The 15,606-nt window shown below is 41.4% G+C and overlaps 1 long non-coding RNA gene across 1 annotated transcript; it reads right to left on the reverse strand.

Annotated features, from left to right (window-relative positions):
• Window positions 1-510: 510 nt before the first annotated feature.
• On the reverse strand, window positions 511-13,919 carry LOC123509575. Its single transcript, XR_006676226.1, has 3 exons — window positions 13,752-13,919; window positions 13,556-13,662; window positions 511-657 (listed from the first exon to the last, which is right to left on the reverse strand). It is a non-coding gene; the product is annotated as an uncharacterized LOC123509575 (long non-coding RNA).
• Between the last annotated feature and the right edge of the window lie 1,687 nt (window positions 13,920-15,606).

Genomic DNA, 15,606 nt, shown 5'->3' on the forward strand with positions numbered 1-15,606 from the left:
CCGAAGTTGGATTCACGCGGCCCCATTCGACTCAAGCGGAAGTGTTAAGCAAGCTCCTGATTTCTGGAAGTCAGTCGAGGTCAAGGCCTCAACCAGTGAACACAACGCCTCTTGGACTGCCGTGGGATCCACCATCACCCAGCACTTCACCACTGCGACACTTCATAAGTATCACTTCCCTTCGTCCCGTTTTTTCCACATTGCCTCCATATAGGATTAGTATTATTGTTAGGTATTAAGTTGGGTTCTTTATTGTTGTATTTATTTCTGTTATATATATATATATATATATATATATATATATATATATATATATATATATATATATATATATATATATATATATATATATATATATATATATAGCTTTTAAGTGACCCCTTTGCATATCCTTACCAGTTGAACCTGCAGTGTTTTTTTTTTTTTTTATTGTTCACCGCCTCCCCGATGCGAATCTTACCCATTGAACCTGTGAACGTAACAGATGGTATCTTACCAAGAGAGAAAAGCAGCAACACGCCATAAAAGTCTTTTAGCTGAAGCGGACGCTGTAATGGAAGTACCATGGAACTCACAGGCGCGATGCAATCAGTGGCATTGATTGTACGATCGGAGAATAACTTGTCCATGATGCCTGATTCCCGCAGTCTGACGATTCTGTTGATACAGTGGTGATGATCAGATGTGTGTGTGTGTGTGTGTGTGTGTGTGTGTGTCACCTGCTGATCACACAGCCAAACTTTACCCTACGGAAAGTACTTAGAGGTCATAGACCGATCATCGAGTATGACTAAGACAACACCTCACACCATACATCAGGACAGGGAGACCATCGAATTACATCCCGTTTAAGTTATTCCTAGGTGAAAAGGGGCTACACATAAAGAAAGTCGTTCCCTGGACTCAAACCCGGGCCTTCTCGGTTGTAAGCCGAATGTGCTAACCAGTATAGTACACTACGTGTACTATACTGGTTAGCACACTGTGTGTGTGTGTGTGTGTGTGTGTGTGTGTGTGTGTGTGTGTGTGTGTGTGTGTGTGTGATAGACCGAGAGAGAGAGAGAGAGAGAGAGAGAGAGAGAGAGAGAGAGAGAGAGAGAGAGAGAGAGAGAGAGAGAGAGAGCAGAATTTAAGGTCTTTTTTTTATTGAAGAAGAATTAGAAATGCTTCCAGAAGATGATGGAAGTGTAGGTAGGGAAATCATCTTAAAGAAAATATGTAATCACAAAATGAAATTAAATTACAAGCATCTGCAGACCAAAAAAGTGACACATACGTTTCAGAACCAAGTCATAAAAAGCATTAAATAATGATCTGATGGAAAATTAAGTATTTATACACAAATAATAAGTGAACCTTAAACAATGAATCTCAACGCTACGGCTCAAAGAAGAAAAAAAATATTGTATTTTTGCAGACACTTATAATGTCAACATACTTAATGGCAATGTTAGACTTGTTAGGTTCCTTCTCATCCTTTGCAATTAATTTGTCTGAGTGAAATTTCCCTCATATAAAATCTAACATTTTCAGTGGAAAACACATGCAGTTTCCAATGAGGGACGAGGTGGTACAGTGGAACCACGCACGCACGCTTTTGGAGCGTAGGGATCCCCAAGCGCATCGGTTCGACTCCTGGCCACGGTCCGACCTTATTCCCTTCAGTACCTTGACGTATTTTCTTTTCAACTGGTGTCTATTTGGCAATTTCATACAGCTTCAGAAACTCATGTAGGGATTAAGATGGTGAAGACTGTGGCCATTAATCTTTTGACTTCCGTAGATCCTTCCTAATGTCAATAAAATCGTCTTATTATACCCAAATTGAAAGTAGAAATACGTTCCAGTACTGAAGGGGTTAAGAAGGGCTTTCACTCGAGGTAACGGTTCCCATACGGATGGGCTCTCAAATGCGAGGTATCCTTTAGCCCGTGAATTTATTATAGAACGAAGAGTTGCAATCTAGGACATATAGTAGCGCGGAGAGACCTTCGTACTAAAGTCAGTAATATGTATACAAGAGGTGAAGCAAAAGTTACCATGAAAACATTAATGTACGTAAATTAAAGTGAATAAACAAAATTAAAAACATTCTATCAGAGATTTGGATATCATACCAGACAAATACATGATAAGTCAATAAACTGATTAACACTCTCTCTGAATGTTGCCATAATAACACTTTTAGTTTCCTTGAAATGCTAACAAACAGTAATAAAACATATCGCACAATTTTCATTTCCGAATGATCGTAGAGAAGAGAGAAAATTGCTGACAAATCTTCTTTAAAATGTAAAAAGTTTTTTTTGGAGAAATCTAGTTTGTGGTAAATTATCTCCCTAAAATAAGTTACAACATTTTTCCCTAAAAAAAAAAGCACTAGAAACACTTAGAAAAGATATTATGCAAGTTAGAAAAGTTATGCATGTAAATTTGTTCAGTACAAAGTTCTTATTCTCTTTCCAGGGATGCAATAAGAATAATCAGATAGAAACGTAAAAAAGAATATAATAAATTAATGGAAGCTGTAAAAAGCCATAAGGCCTACACATGACAGTTCATGTAGGGAACATATATGCCTGTTTCTACCTTCCATGTTCCTCATGAAATTTATGTTATCTTAATCTAAGTCTTTCTAATGACTCAACACAAAGAACGTAATTATTAAGTTCGTTTCATTCATCGTTCACACTATTTGCAAAAAAATAAATAAATAAATAAAATAAAAAAAAAATTCAACCTGAAATATGTTTTCTTATCCATTTTTTTTTTCATCCATATCACTTCAATATTTTCATTAGTTTACCTTATAATTAAGCTATGTCTATCTAAAGCAGTAGTTACCAATCATTAATACACCTTCCAGATGGTACATTAGTACTTTCGGGATCATATGCGATTTTTAGTTAAAATAATTAACATGACACAAGATAATCTGACATTGACACGCTGGAAGAGAAGAAACGTTAAATTGAGTTGTGTTCCTTGTTATTAGTTCATTGGTGTTTTCTACCTATGAATAAATTGGTATTTGCTAAATTTGAATTTTTATGAAACCAGGTAGTAAGCGAGGACTGTGTGAGACTTCTAATTTGTACTCGCCTAGAGAAAGTTTGGGTCTGTAAGAAAGGCTGTTTGTGCTTACAGCAGAGTTGGCTGAGCTAAGAAGAGTAATTGCATCGTCTGAGTATGATGGTAATAGGAAATTGAGAGATGAAAGAGAAAATGAGTAAGCAAGCTGACATAATAATAAAGCGGCAACTGTTTTCAGAGAGGATTGATAGCAAAGAAAGAGAGTTTAACTTAATTGTTTTGAGAGCCCGTGATAAGCACTTGGCACTTGAAGGTGCCACTGACGATGAACCAAAATTTGGAAAGGTCTGGGAAGTGATGGGGATGGCACTGACATTCGCTTCCATCGCAGGCTGGGGGTCTACAATCCCGGCAGTACCCGCAACCACCAAAGGAGAAGGTAGTAGACACCTACCGAAACGATAATTTACTCCCAGCGAGATCAAATAACACTAGTTCAGAGGGTGCTGTGAACCTTCCAGTAAATCTAGTTGTAATCTTGCTGAATTTCCCTTTGTGTCTTGACTCAAGAGACAACTAAAGACAACTCTACCTCTTTACATAAAACTACATGCACTTACCACACACACACACACACTTCACATTAAATTCAAAATGGCGACTCCAAGTTCAGCCTCTGAGTACCCTTCTGAGGAGGGAACCAGAAATGTCCCCAGGTCGGACTGCTCTCCCAATGGTGACCCAAAATATCTTGACACCTCCCTCATCTTTTTCTTCATTAACGTCTTCAACATTCCCGGTCTTAGATCTAATTTTCAATCTATAGAACACACTTCTCTTCTGCTAAACCTCATTTTCTTTTCCTCACCGAAACACAGCTGTCTGAGGCAACTGACAGTAGTTCCTTCTCTGTTCCCTCCTACTTCCTCTATTCTCATTTTGCCTCCAAAGCTGGATGTTGCGCAACGATTTAACTTACTCTCGTGTCCACGCTCTTTAATCTTTCGAGTTTTCCACCGTCTGGCTTCGACTCAATAATCAGTCTCAAACTAAATTAATTTGTCTATCTCTCCCACCTCTGACTATAGTAAATTATTTGGCTATTTAACTTCCAAGGTGGAGCACATTGTCTCTTTGCCCTTTCGTGGATACCTCCATCCTTGGAGATTTATATGTTCATCCCCAGCTATGGTTTTCCTTTCCCTTCACTGACCATCCTGGTGAACTTGCCTTTAACATTGCTATCCTCCATTACCTAGAGTAACTGGTGCAACACCCTACTCGTATTCCTGGAGATAAGCCCAACATTGTTGATCTTTTCCTTACCTCTAATCCTTCTGCTTATAATGAGACCCTGTCTTCTCTGTTTGGCTCCTCCGAGCACAATCTCATTTCTTTATCTTGTCCTGTCTCTTCTATTCCTCCTCAGGATCTCCCAAAGCAGAGGTGCCTCTGGCATTTTGCCTCTGCCAATTGGAGAGATCTGTGGATGTATTATGCTGATTTTCCTGGAATAATTACTGTTTCTGTGTCAGACCCCCATCTCTGTGTGCTGAACGCATAAAAGAGGTGATACCGTCTGGCATGGAGGCGTGCATTCCCCATTCTTTTTCTCAACCTAAACCTTCGAAACCCTGGTGCTCCAGTAAGGATCCCTGCAGCCCTTCATGTTCCTCGTCAGCCTCATCCTATTGTTTCTGATCTATTGGAGCGACTTCAAGGAAGACTACATCTTCTTCAGTGGTTCACCAACAACTCTTCCGGCATCTCCATTCCCTTTGTCAAAACTATCTACATCACTTTCATTCGCTCGGTTATTGACTATATTTCTTTCCCCTGCCAGTTCAACTTCCTCGGGCTGCCTTGAAAACTGGAATTTTTTTTTCAGAATAGAGCGATGAGAATCATTCTTAGATGCCCTGTGCCTATCATGATCGTGAATATGCAACGGGAATTACTATTCTTGTCCTTGGTGGAGACGATCCACTCCAGTGTTACAAGTCTTGCAGTCAAGAATCTCCATTTTCCTCATCTCTGCTTGGGTATGAATTGTATATAATTATTATTTCCCTTGTTTTTGCACACACCCGTGCGTAACGGGGATGGTCTTAGCGAGGAGCTCCTATAAGTGCACATTCCTTTTTTTCATGTATGCACTTCCAAGGAGATCATGTTGAAGTCAGTGTCCTTTTTCACAGGTTCAGTGTGGGAATCTCTGGTTGCCGGATTATATATGTAAATATAACAAACATACATTTAGTATAAACATATATTTTATTTATTTAATTTATAATGAAGTAATACTTTAATTATTGTAACCAATGCATTTGTACATGTTCTTAAATGTATTAGTCGGTCACCGATGTCAGTGAGTTTTTGCTGACGGAAGATGGACAAGACAAGCTAGGAAGAGTTCGGGTCTGGCGATCGCACGAGCTAACCGTTATGCTCCCTGGGCGCTTGCCAGGGAGCTGTGTACCGTGTGTGTACAGACTATCTAGTGTAGTGTAAATAACTACACTGTTAATATAGTGAAAAACCAAAGTTGTGCTTAATATTAACTCCTCTAAGTGAGTGAGAGAGAGTTCCTGAACGCACGATGCTACTACCTTGTGACCGCACACTGACACGCAGAACATTGACCACATCACCTTTCTCCACACTTCAGTGTTAGTCAGGGTATCACTCAGCCCTGCTCCCTCTTCAGCCTTCTAGTCGTTGTCTTATAAGGTATGTTTCTTCATGTTTTCGCAGCCTTAATTTGCAAGTTCTTGTAATTGATGTTGTCTCTGGCCCACCCTCGTGGAAACTGCCGTCGCCTGTGCTCAGCTTCATTCTCAAGTGTGATCCGCTTCCTCTACAGCTGCAACTGGCCTTGGAGCACGTAACACGAGTAGCATACTCCATCACAGACCCACATCACCTCTACACGGATAGATCACTACAACCGCATGGTGCCACTGATGGTGCTGCCTTCTGACTTGACTTGCCGCTGCCTCCTGGGGGTTGCATCAGTCATCGGCTTCGTGAGCTCTCCAATTCCACGTTGTATGAGCTGAATGCTATCATGGATGCTGTTAGCCTCGTTTGTCACGAGGGATTAATGCTGTCGTTATTTGTGACTCTAAACCTGCTCTAGTCTCTTTCCTCTAATCCCAGTCACCTTTCAGTTTTTCAACAGATTCTGTCATTTCTGTCTCTATGAGGGACCGTGGCCTCTATGTGAAAGTTATTTGGATTCCTTCCCCGCGTAGGTTTACATCACAATGACACAGTTGACCGCCTGGCGAAGGAAGCCTGTTGTCTACCTCATTGTGGTGATGGACGCCAGATCTCCCTGTTGTGTTACCTCTCCATGGTCCGCTCCGCTGACTTCCATCCCGAGCAGCACCTTCGGGATACTGAGAGACCGTACAATGTTAGTATGAGTCTGTCTGTCCCAGCAACTTCACGTACCGTCAGTGGGGACTAATGGTTCGTCGCCTGCGGCTGGGCTACCGTCCGCCGCGGCGGTTGCCGGGCTGAAGGACGACCACACCTTCACAGACTCTCGCTTATGTCACGCTCCCCGTGTTAACACCATCGAGCACTACGGTCTGGCGTGCCCTACCGTGTGGCACCTTCTCTCCCAAGATGTGCCAATAGATACAATCACCTGCTACTGCCTGACGTGTTGGGCGAAATTCTAGTACGCCACCCTCGCTTCAGGGGATTCACCTAACGCCTTGTCCTGCATGGCTTCCATGTTGTCACCATCCTTACCGTTTTTTTTTTTTATATATATACACTGTATACGTGTGTGTGCGCGCACGCATTAAAATTGCTATTTACGTGTCTTTTAATATCAACGCTTTTTGGACTGGTGCCAGTCTTCACCACCATCATCGTACATAATGCTCAGAGAAGCAAATTTGTCGTGATCCGAGCTGTTGCAGGACATTGCACAAATGCTCTAGCTACTGGCTATGCATAGTCAAAGGTTTTATTTTTTCTATATTTAATTAACAAAATTAATACCTATACATAAGATGTTCGATACGGCCCCGACATATAATAATTACAACTCCTTCTCTTGCCTTCTCCGCTGCAAATCACTACAATTTCCCTTACAAACGTCCATAAGAATTACTTAAATGTCGTACATATTCTCACATCAAAACGGACTCCACCTCAACCACTATATCTTCATAACGTATTACAATATCTGATCACTGTGCTTTATTTATCAGTAAATCTCATATATAGTACGTACAACATTTCCCCCTTTCAACCATTTACCCATATATAAGAATGACCTTTACTTGGTACATGAATGCAAGCAACCAACGTGACGTACTACCAAATATATTACCATACACATATAGTTACCTTACTCCGTTCACGAAAATGACAACGTAACACACCACGGAATATAATGACAAATCTTGATATTTCCACACAAGTAACTTCACTCAACGAATCCCTTTCTCTTGGTATTCATACAAAGAACTATGTTAACTTCGTACACGAATACACACAAGTAAATATGTCATGTAACTTATTTGTCAGAGCAACACACATGCACATACGTACATAGATCCTTTACTCATAAATTTAATGCATACGCAAGTATATAAAGACGTAACTATGAACAAGTATATACACATAAACCATAATAAAATAATACCTAAACCTCCTATCATGATTCCTCATCCATTCTAATTTACCTCCAAAGACTGCATTGCAACTTACAGCTCCACTTACTGCTTATATATGAAGTACAAAACGTTCATGCCGCCCTCAGCTATGCAAGCCGAGGGTGGCCCGCATAGAGCCGCTGTTGTCCTCTCTGCTTCCTCTCTCGTCTCTCTCTCTGACCCAATCCTCTACAATTTCCTTCAGGAACTTATGGGGGCGCGTCTTAACCCAACCTACACAACACGCCCCTAAGATGTACCGTTCACCAATCAAGTACAAGCTCACGTGACCCCCCACGTGTGGTATCAACAGCATTTAAGAACGACAACATCACAGAATGTTTACCTGACCTGGGCTATATAAATCTGCCCAGGCTGCCTGGACCAACTGGCCTGTTTCCTTTTGATCCTCCTGCCCTTCCTAATCTCTTTTACGGTTGGGTACGGCCACGCACCGCGTACTGGCAAACTATCATACAGCCATATATTTCTGTACTTCTTGTTTATTCATATTTTTCATATTTCAATTATGATGTGGGCATCTGACAAATTAATTGACGGCAAAGTCAGCCCTGTGTGAAAAGCATACTTTTTTCTTAACTGTCAATGGACAAATGTCTATCAACAATAAAATATATCAAAAGGACATGCCAAATACAGAACCTAAGCATCTGGCGACATACGATTCGTTGACGAGCGAAACCAACACATGATGTCGTCCCCTAAATAACCATAATAAATGAGAAAGAAATGTTCAAAGGGTTTTAACTCTCCCTCTACACCCAACTAATAATAATAGTAATAATAATAATGATAATAATAATAATAATAATAATAATAATAATAATAATAATAATAATAATAATAGTAACAATAATAATAATAATAATAATAATAATAGTAATAATAATAATAATAATAATAATAATAATAATAATAATAATAATAACTTCGTCACCTGACACTATCGAAATCTTTATCTCCACCGTCGAGGGCACGGATTAGAACAGACTGAATGAAGGCAATTTTTTGGCAAGAAGGAAAGGTAGAAGTCAACAGTCAAAGATGAACGAGTTTGGTCCCCCAACTGGCAAAAGCACCTCCTATTTTGGGGGGATCATGAAGAGGGATTGGAGAAATAAGACAAGATACAGAAATGAGATTAGGATCGGAGGAGCCCAACGGAGATGAAAGGGTGACAGCATAAGCAGAAGAATTAGAGGTGAGGAAGAGATCAAGAATGTTGGGCGTGTCCCTAAGACGGTCAGGAATTCGAGGAGGGTGTTGCACCAGTTACTCTAGGTCATGGAGGATAACAAAGTTGAAGGCTACTTCACCAGGATGGTCAGTGAAGGGAGAAGAAAGCCAAAGCTGGTGGTGAACATTGAAATCTCCAAGAGTGGATATTTCTGCGAAAGAGTAGAGGGACAGAATGTGCTCCACTTTGGAAGTTAAATAGTCAAAGAATTTACTATAGCCAGAAGCATTAGGGGAGAGATAGACAGCACTGATGAATTTAGTTAGAGAGTGACTGTTGAATCGAAACCAGCTGGTGGAAAACTAGGAATATTCAAGACCGTGGGCACGAGAGAACATAAGAACATAAGAAAAGAGGGAAGCTACAAGAGGCCGCCAAGCCTGTGTGTTTAATTCCGTCTGTCCTCCCCATCCATGAACTTATATAACCTTCTCTTAAAGCTCCCTATTGATTTTCCCTGAGTACATGACCCTTGACACCGTTCCACTTATCAACCACTTTGTATGAATACGAGTTTCTCCCTATTTCTCTCCTGCCAAGGGCAAAAAAAAAAAAAAAAAAGTAAAAAAAGGCCCACTTGAGTGCTGACTCTCTAAAAAAAAGTATAAAAAGTGCAAAAACCATCAGCCAAAATCAGGGGAGCAAATGCCTTGATATCTCCCTCTTAAAAGAAGACAAATTGTAGGAATTCGGAAATACAGATGCAGGGAGGGAGTTTCAGAGTTTACGAGTGAAAGGGATGAATGATTGAGAGTACTGTTTAACTATTGCATTAGAGAGTTGGACAGAATAGGGATGAGAGGAAGAAGAAAGCCTTGTGCAGCGAGGCCGCAGGAGAAGGGGAGGCATGCAGTTAGCAAGATCAGTAGAACAGTTACCATGAAAATAGCGATAAAAGATATAAAGGCATGCAACATTTCGGCGGTGAGAAAGAGGCTGAAGACAGTTAGTGAGAGGACGGGAATTGGTGAGACGAAGAACTTTCGATTCCACCCTATCAAGCAAAACTGTGTGACTGAACCCTCCCCCCCCAAACATGCGAAGAGTACTCCATACAGGGACGGATAAGGCCCTTATACAGAATAAGCAGTTGGAGGGGCGAGAAAAATTGCTGGATTATGAGTAGAGTAGAAGGAGACAATTGAGTGTAATTGAAGAATAGAGGATAGTTGTGTGGAAGGTTGTGTCGAGTTGATAGATGGAAGAATTGAATTTTTGAGGCATTCAAAACTTAGAAATCTTAGAAAGATCGGAAGTCAGGCGTTCTGTGGCGTCCCTGCGTAATCTGTTGACTTTCCGAAGGGTTGGTCGTCTCTGAAAGAGCGTGGAAAGATGTAGGGTGGTATCATCAGCGTAGGAGTGGATAGGACAAGAAATTTGGCTAAGGTCATTAATGAATAATAGAGAGTGGGTGACCCTGAGGAACTCCACTATTAATAGATTTAGGAGAAGAACAGTGGCTGTCTACCACAGCAGCAATAGAGCGGTCGGAAAGGAAACTTGAGGTAAAGTTGCAGAGAGAAGGATAGAAGCCGTAGGAGGGCAGTTTTGAAATCATAGCTTTATGCCAGACTCTATCAAAAGTTTTTGATATGTCTAACGCTCCAACAAAAGTTTCACCGAAATGTCTTAGATTTTTGAGAATCTTCCTATTTAGGATATATTAGAAAAAAAAAACTTTAGACAAACAAAAAGATTAAAGATTAAAGCTATAGGACGGTAGTTTGAGTGATTAGAACGGTCACTTTTTTTAAGGAAGAGGCTGAGTGTAAGCAAACTTCCAGCAGGAAGGAAAGGTAGAAGTAAATAGACAAAGTTCCAGGAATTTGGCCAGGCAAAGTGCAAGCACGGAAGCACAGGTTTTGAGAACTGTAGGAGACATCCCATCTGGACCACAAGCCTTCCGAGGGTTTAGGCCAGCGTTGGCATTGAAAACATCGTTACGAAGAATTTTAATTCTAGACATGAAATAGTCAGAGGGAGGAGGAGAGGGAGGGAGAAGCCCAAAATCATCCAAGGTGGAGTTGTAAGCAAAGGTTTAAGAGAAAAGTGCATGTTTACAGACAGAAGAGATGGCAGTGGTGCCATCAGGATGACATAAAAGAGGGAAATATGAAGAAAGGAAGTTAGGAGACACCCCATCTGGACCACAAGCCTTCCGAGGGTTTAGGCCAGCGTTGGCATGGAAAACATTGTTACGAAGAATTTTAATTCTAGACATGAAATAGTCAGAGGGAGGAGGAGAGGGAGGGAGAAGCCCAAAATCATCCAAGGTGGAGTTGTAAGCAAAGGTTTAAGAGAAAAGTACATGTTTACAGACAGAAGAGATGGCAGTGGTGCCATCAGGATGACATAAAAGAGGGAAATATGAAGAAAGGAAGTTATTTGAGATGTTTTTGGCTAGATGCCAAAAGTCTCGAGGGGAATTTGAGTTTGAAACATATTCTAGGCTTCATGTCCGTTGTTGCAGTACATGCTCCTACCAAGATGTGTGAAACAGAAAAGATGTTCTACTCCAGACTCGACTTTGTATGGAGCACTGTCCCTTGGTTGACTTTAATGCTCTCATTGACACTGAGAGAGCCGGCTACGAGCTATTTGTTGGTCCCCATGGCTCTGGTACCAGGAACGACTACAGCCTTTCCTTTTGAATCTTGCATAATCCAGAAGGTTGAGAATTGCAGATTCATGGTATCAGAGACCAGCGCTGCACTACTGGAATTAGTGTAGCAATGCTGGAGGGGTAGCAAAAGAGATTAAGCATATCCTAGTTAGTACTCGTTTGAGGATCCTTAAGAACTGCAGTTTTTTCAGAGTGCCGAATTATTTGCAACTGATCGCAGGTTTGTTGCTGCTACACTCAAACTTCATGTCTAGTCCATAAATACTTCAAGATGTGACCACACTGTCACAGTGACTGTCTCCAATCGGTTTGGAGTGTTCAACACACATGAGAACCCAGTAGAGCTATGAGATACCTTCAAACGTGAGACTTTTGAAGCTGCCAAGGAATTCGTTGGGGAGTGTCCAAGGTCACGGAGTGGTTTTACCTCGGTAGAGACACTGAAGAGTATTGAGGAGAGTTACTCTGTCAAACTTGCTGGGAACTGCAACCAGTACAGGGCTCTGTCATGTAGGACTAGAACTCTACTGAGGAGATACAAGGTGAGGTATGTCAGGGATCTCACTGAGGATGTAGAGTGTCATTTAAAAGCTAATGATCTCGGATTTGCCTATCGAGCCGTGAAGAAACTCCCGTCCAAGTCTACGCATCAGGTGAGCGCTATCCGAACAGCAGATGGTCGCCTCGTATCGGACGCATATGGGCAGATAGCTTGTTTGGCTGAATTAGAGCAGCTGTTCACAGTGGATCCTCCAAGCAGACAGCTCCAAACTGCAGGGTAACAGATGGTGGATGCTGATCGACGAGACTATAACCTCCATTAATGATGTCAAAGAAGCTGTTGCAAAGTTGAGAGATGGAAATGCAGCTGGCATCTGTAACATTAGTGCAGAGCTGCTCAAAGCTTGGAGTGAGGTCTAGGATCCATGGATTGCATGGAAAAAGGGGTTGGTCATCCCTATCTGGAAGTGAAAAGAAGACAGTCAGAACTGCACGAGCTACCACAGTGTAACACTGCTCAGCGTACCAAACAAGCTGCTTGCCCATTTGCTGTTTATGTGTATCTGCAGTCACTGGATGAAACACCAGAGACCAGAACAGTCTTGGTTCACGGCCGGTAAATCAACAACTGACCAGATCCTAGCGCTTCGTGTACCGGACGCCTGCAACCTGTATCAATCTCAAGAAGGTGTTTGATTCAGTGCATCAAGAGACACTGTGGGATCTTCTGCGTCTCCGTGGGATTCTTGTAAGGATTATTCTTCTATTAATTGGTCTCTACTCCAGAACTGTAAGTCCTGTGAAGTGTGGAGGGGGTGTCCAGTTTCTTCTCTATGAATACGGGAGTGAGTCAACGCCAACTGCGACTACATGAGCATGTGGCATGCTACCTGGAAGGGATAACCTAATATGAAGGAGGCCGATGGAATGTCCACGTTGGCAAGTTGATGCTTCTTGCTGGGAATTACTTGGCATGCGAAGGGATCCTGCACAGAGACACGCGAGGCGTAACCGCCAAGGCGAATCGACACCTCCCAAAGTGTATGCCCCCTATGATTGATTGTACAATAATTATTATCTATGATTACCTTTTTCTTTCCTGAAAACATGTAAAAAAAAAAAGTGGTGCTCTTTTGAGTTAGGCTGGAACAGATTAGTGGTATTTCAATGCCATTGAATGGGAAAAATTGTTTTGAGATACGAGCTTCTTCACGGAACTAATTAAACTTGAATCTCAAGGTGCCACTGTACCTTTCTTGCCCATTCATGTAAAAAAAAAAAAAAACTTAATTCGAAAGCTATGTCTTAATTAAAAAGTTATTAGTCTTTAGATATGGTAAATCTTCATATAAATAGTCTTTATATCATGTTGGACATTAATTAAAACTTTTTATTCATTTGCTGTAATTTTACAATAAGAACGTCAAACAAGCTACTATCAAAATGATGAATAATGATACATACACTTGATCAAATTCACCTCGCAGCGGGGAATCCTTCGGGAAGGCTAGACTGAGAGTTAAAGGGCCGAGGAAACCTCGAGGCATTAAGTAAAGCATGCAACTGCCCATCTGAAATAGAAAAACAATATTTAGTGCGTATCAAGGAGGTTTCGTAGCCTAAAATGACTTTCATGTTCAGATACAGAATGCATATTTACCATTGAAACAGTAGCATGCATGGCACCTCGAATCACCATGTCAAAAGTAATGCCAGCGTGTCTACCCATCAGAATTTGCTGATATGTCCATTCCGACTGGTCACTGTAGACTGTAACAAGTTGATCTCTCAGCTTTCCAAGATGCGAAGTGTTATCTGCACTCTGGCACAAGCGAGGAAATTTGACTTGAATGGATATTTGATTTTAATTTTATTGTGTGTGTGTGTGTGTGTGTGTGTGTGTGTGTGTGTGTGTGTGTGTGTGTGTGTGTGTGTGTGTGCGCTTATTATGTAGGGAAGAGGGCCTGCCAAGGGTAAAACAAAAAGAAAGGATAAAAAAAAAGACCCACTTGAGTGCCGGCTCTCCAAAAAGTGTAAAAGTGTCAGCCAAAATTGGGGAACAAATGCCTCAATACCTCCTTCTTAAAAGAAGACAAGTTGTAGGAAGTCGGAAATACAGATGCAAGGAGGGAGTTCCAGAGTTTACAAGTGAAGGGGATGAATGACTGAGAATAACGCTTAACTCTTTTGATAAAGAGTTGGAGAGAATAGGGATGAGAGGAAGAAGAAAGCCTGGTGCAGCGAGGCCGCAGGAGAAGGGGAGGCATGCAGATAGCATGAAAATAGCGAACAAAATATATAAAGAGTTGCAACATTTCGGCGGTGAGAAAGAGGCTGGAGACAATTAGTCAGAAGAGGGGAGTTGATGAGACGAAGAGCTTTTGATTCCACCCTATCTAGTAAAACTGTGTGACTGCAACCGCCCCCCTCAAAAAACAAAAAACAAAAAAAACATGCGAAGAATACTCCATACAAGGGCGGATAACGCCCTTATACATAGTAAGCAGTTGGAGGGCGAGAAACTGCCAGAGACGCCTCAGAACGCCTAACTTCATAGAAGCCTTTTTAGCAAGAGATGAGATATGAAGTTTCCAGTTAAGATTATGAGTAAAGGACAGAATGAGGATATTCATTGTGGAAGAGGGAGACAGTTGAGTGTCAATGAAGAAGAGGGGATAGTTGTCTGGAAGGTTGTAACGAGTTGATAGATGGAGTTTTTGAGGCATTGAAAACTACTAGATTTTCTCTGCCCCAATCGTAAATCTTAGAAAGGTACAGTGCTTTGGAGTCTGAAGTGTCTCCAAGAGCACGGGCACGAATCCTGTCCACGGTCTGAGTGAAGGTTGGGCTTCTTCAATCAGGGCAAAAGTTTCCTAGCGGGTTGGCTGGGAGAAAGGAGGTACCCCAAAAAAGGTATCCCCTATAGCCCATAAATTCCCGTGAAAAGCCCACATGGTATAAATAATTAAAAAAAAAGTTAGACTTTCTGTGGCGTCCCTGCGTGATCTGTTGACTTCCTGAAGGGTTGGTCGTCTCTGAAAGGACGTGGATAGATGTAGGGTGGTATTATCAGGGCAAGAAGTTTGGCTAACATGGTCATTAATGAATAATATAAACAGAGTGGGTGACAGGACAGAACCCTGAGGAGCACCACTATTAATAGATTTAGGAGAACAGTGGCCGTCTACCACAGCAGCAATAGAACGGTCGGAAATGAAACTTGAGAGAAAGTTGCAGAGAGAAGGATAGAAGCCGTAGGAGAGCAGTTTTGAAATCAAAGCTTTTTGCCAGACTCTATTAAAAGCTTTTGATATGTCTAACGCTACAGCAAAAGTTTCACCGAAATCTCAAAAAGAGGATGATCAAGACTCAGTAAGCCAGATCATCAGGAGAGCGACCTTGACGGAAGCCATACTGGCGCTCAGACAGGAAATTGTGAAGTGACAGATGTTTGAGAATCTTCCCATTCATAATAGATTCAAAAAATGTAGACAAGCAAAAGATTAAAACTAGTT

Source organism: Portunus trituberculatus, chromosome 27, assembly GCF_017591435.1.
Source record: "Portunus trituberculatus isolate SZX2019 chromosome 27, ASM1759143v1, whole genome shotgun sequence".
NCBI lineage: Eukaryota > Metazoa > Arthropoda > Malacostraca > Decapoda > Portunidae > Portunus > Portunus trituberculatus.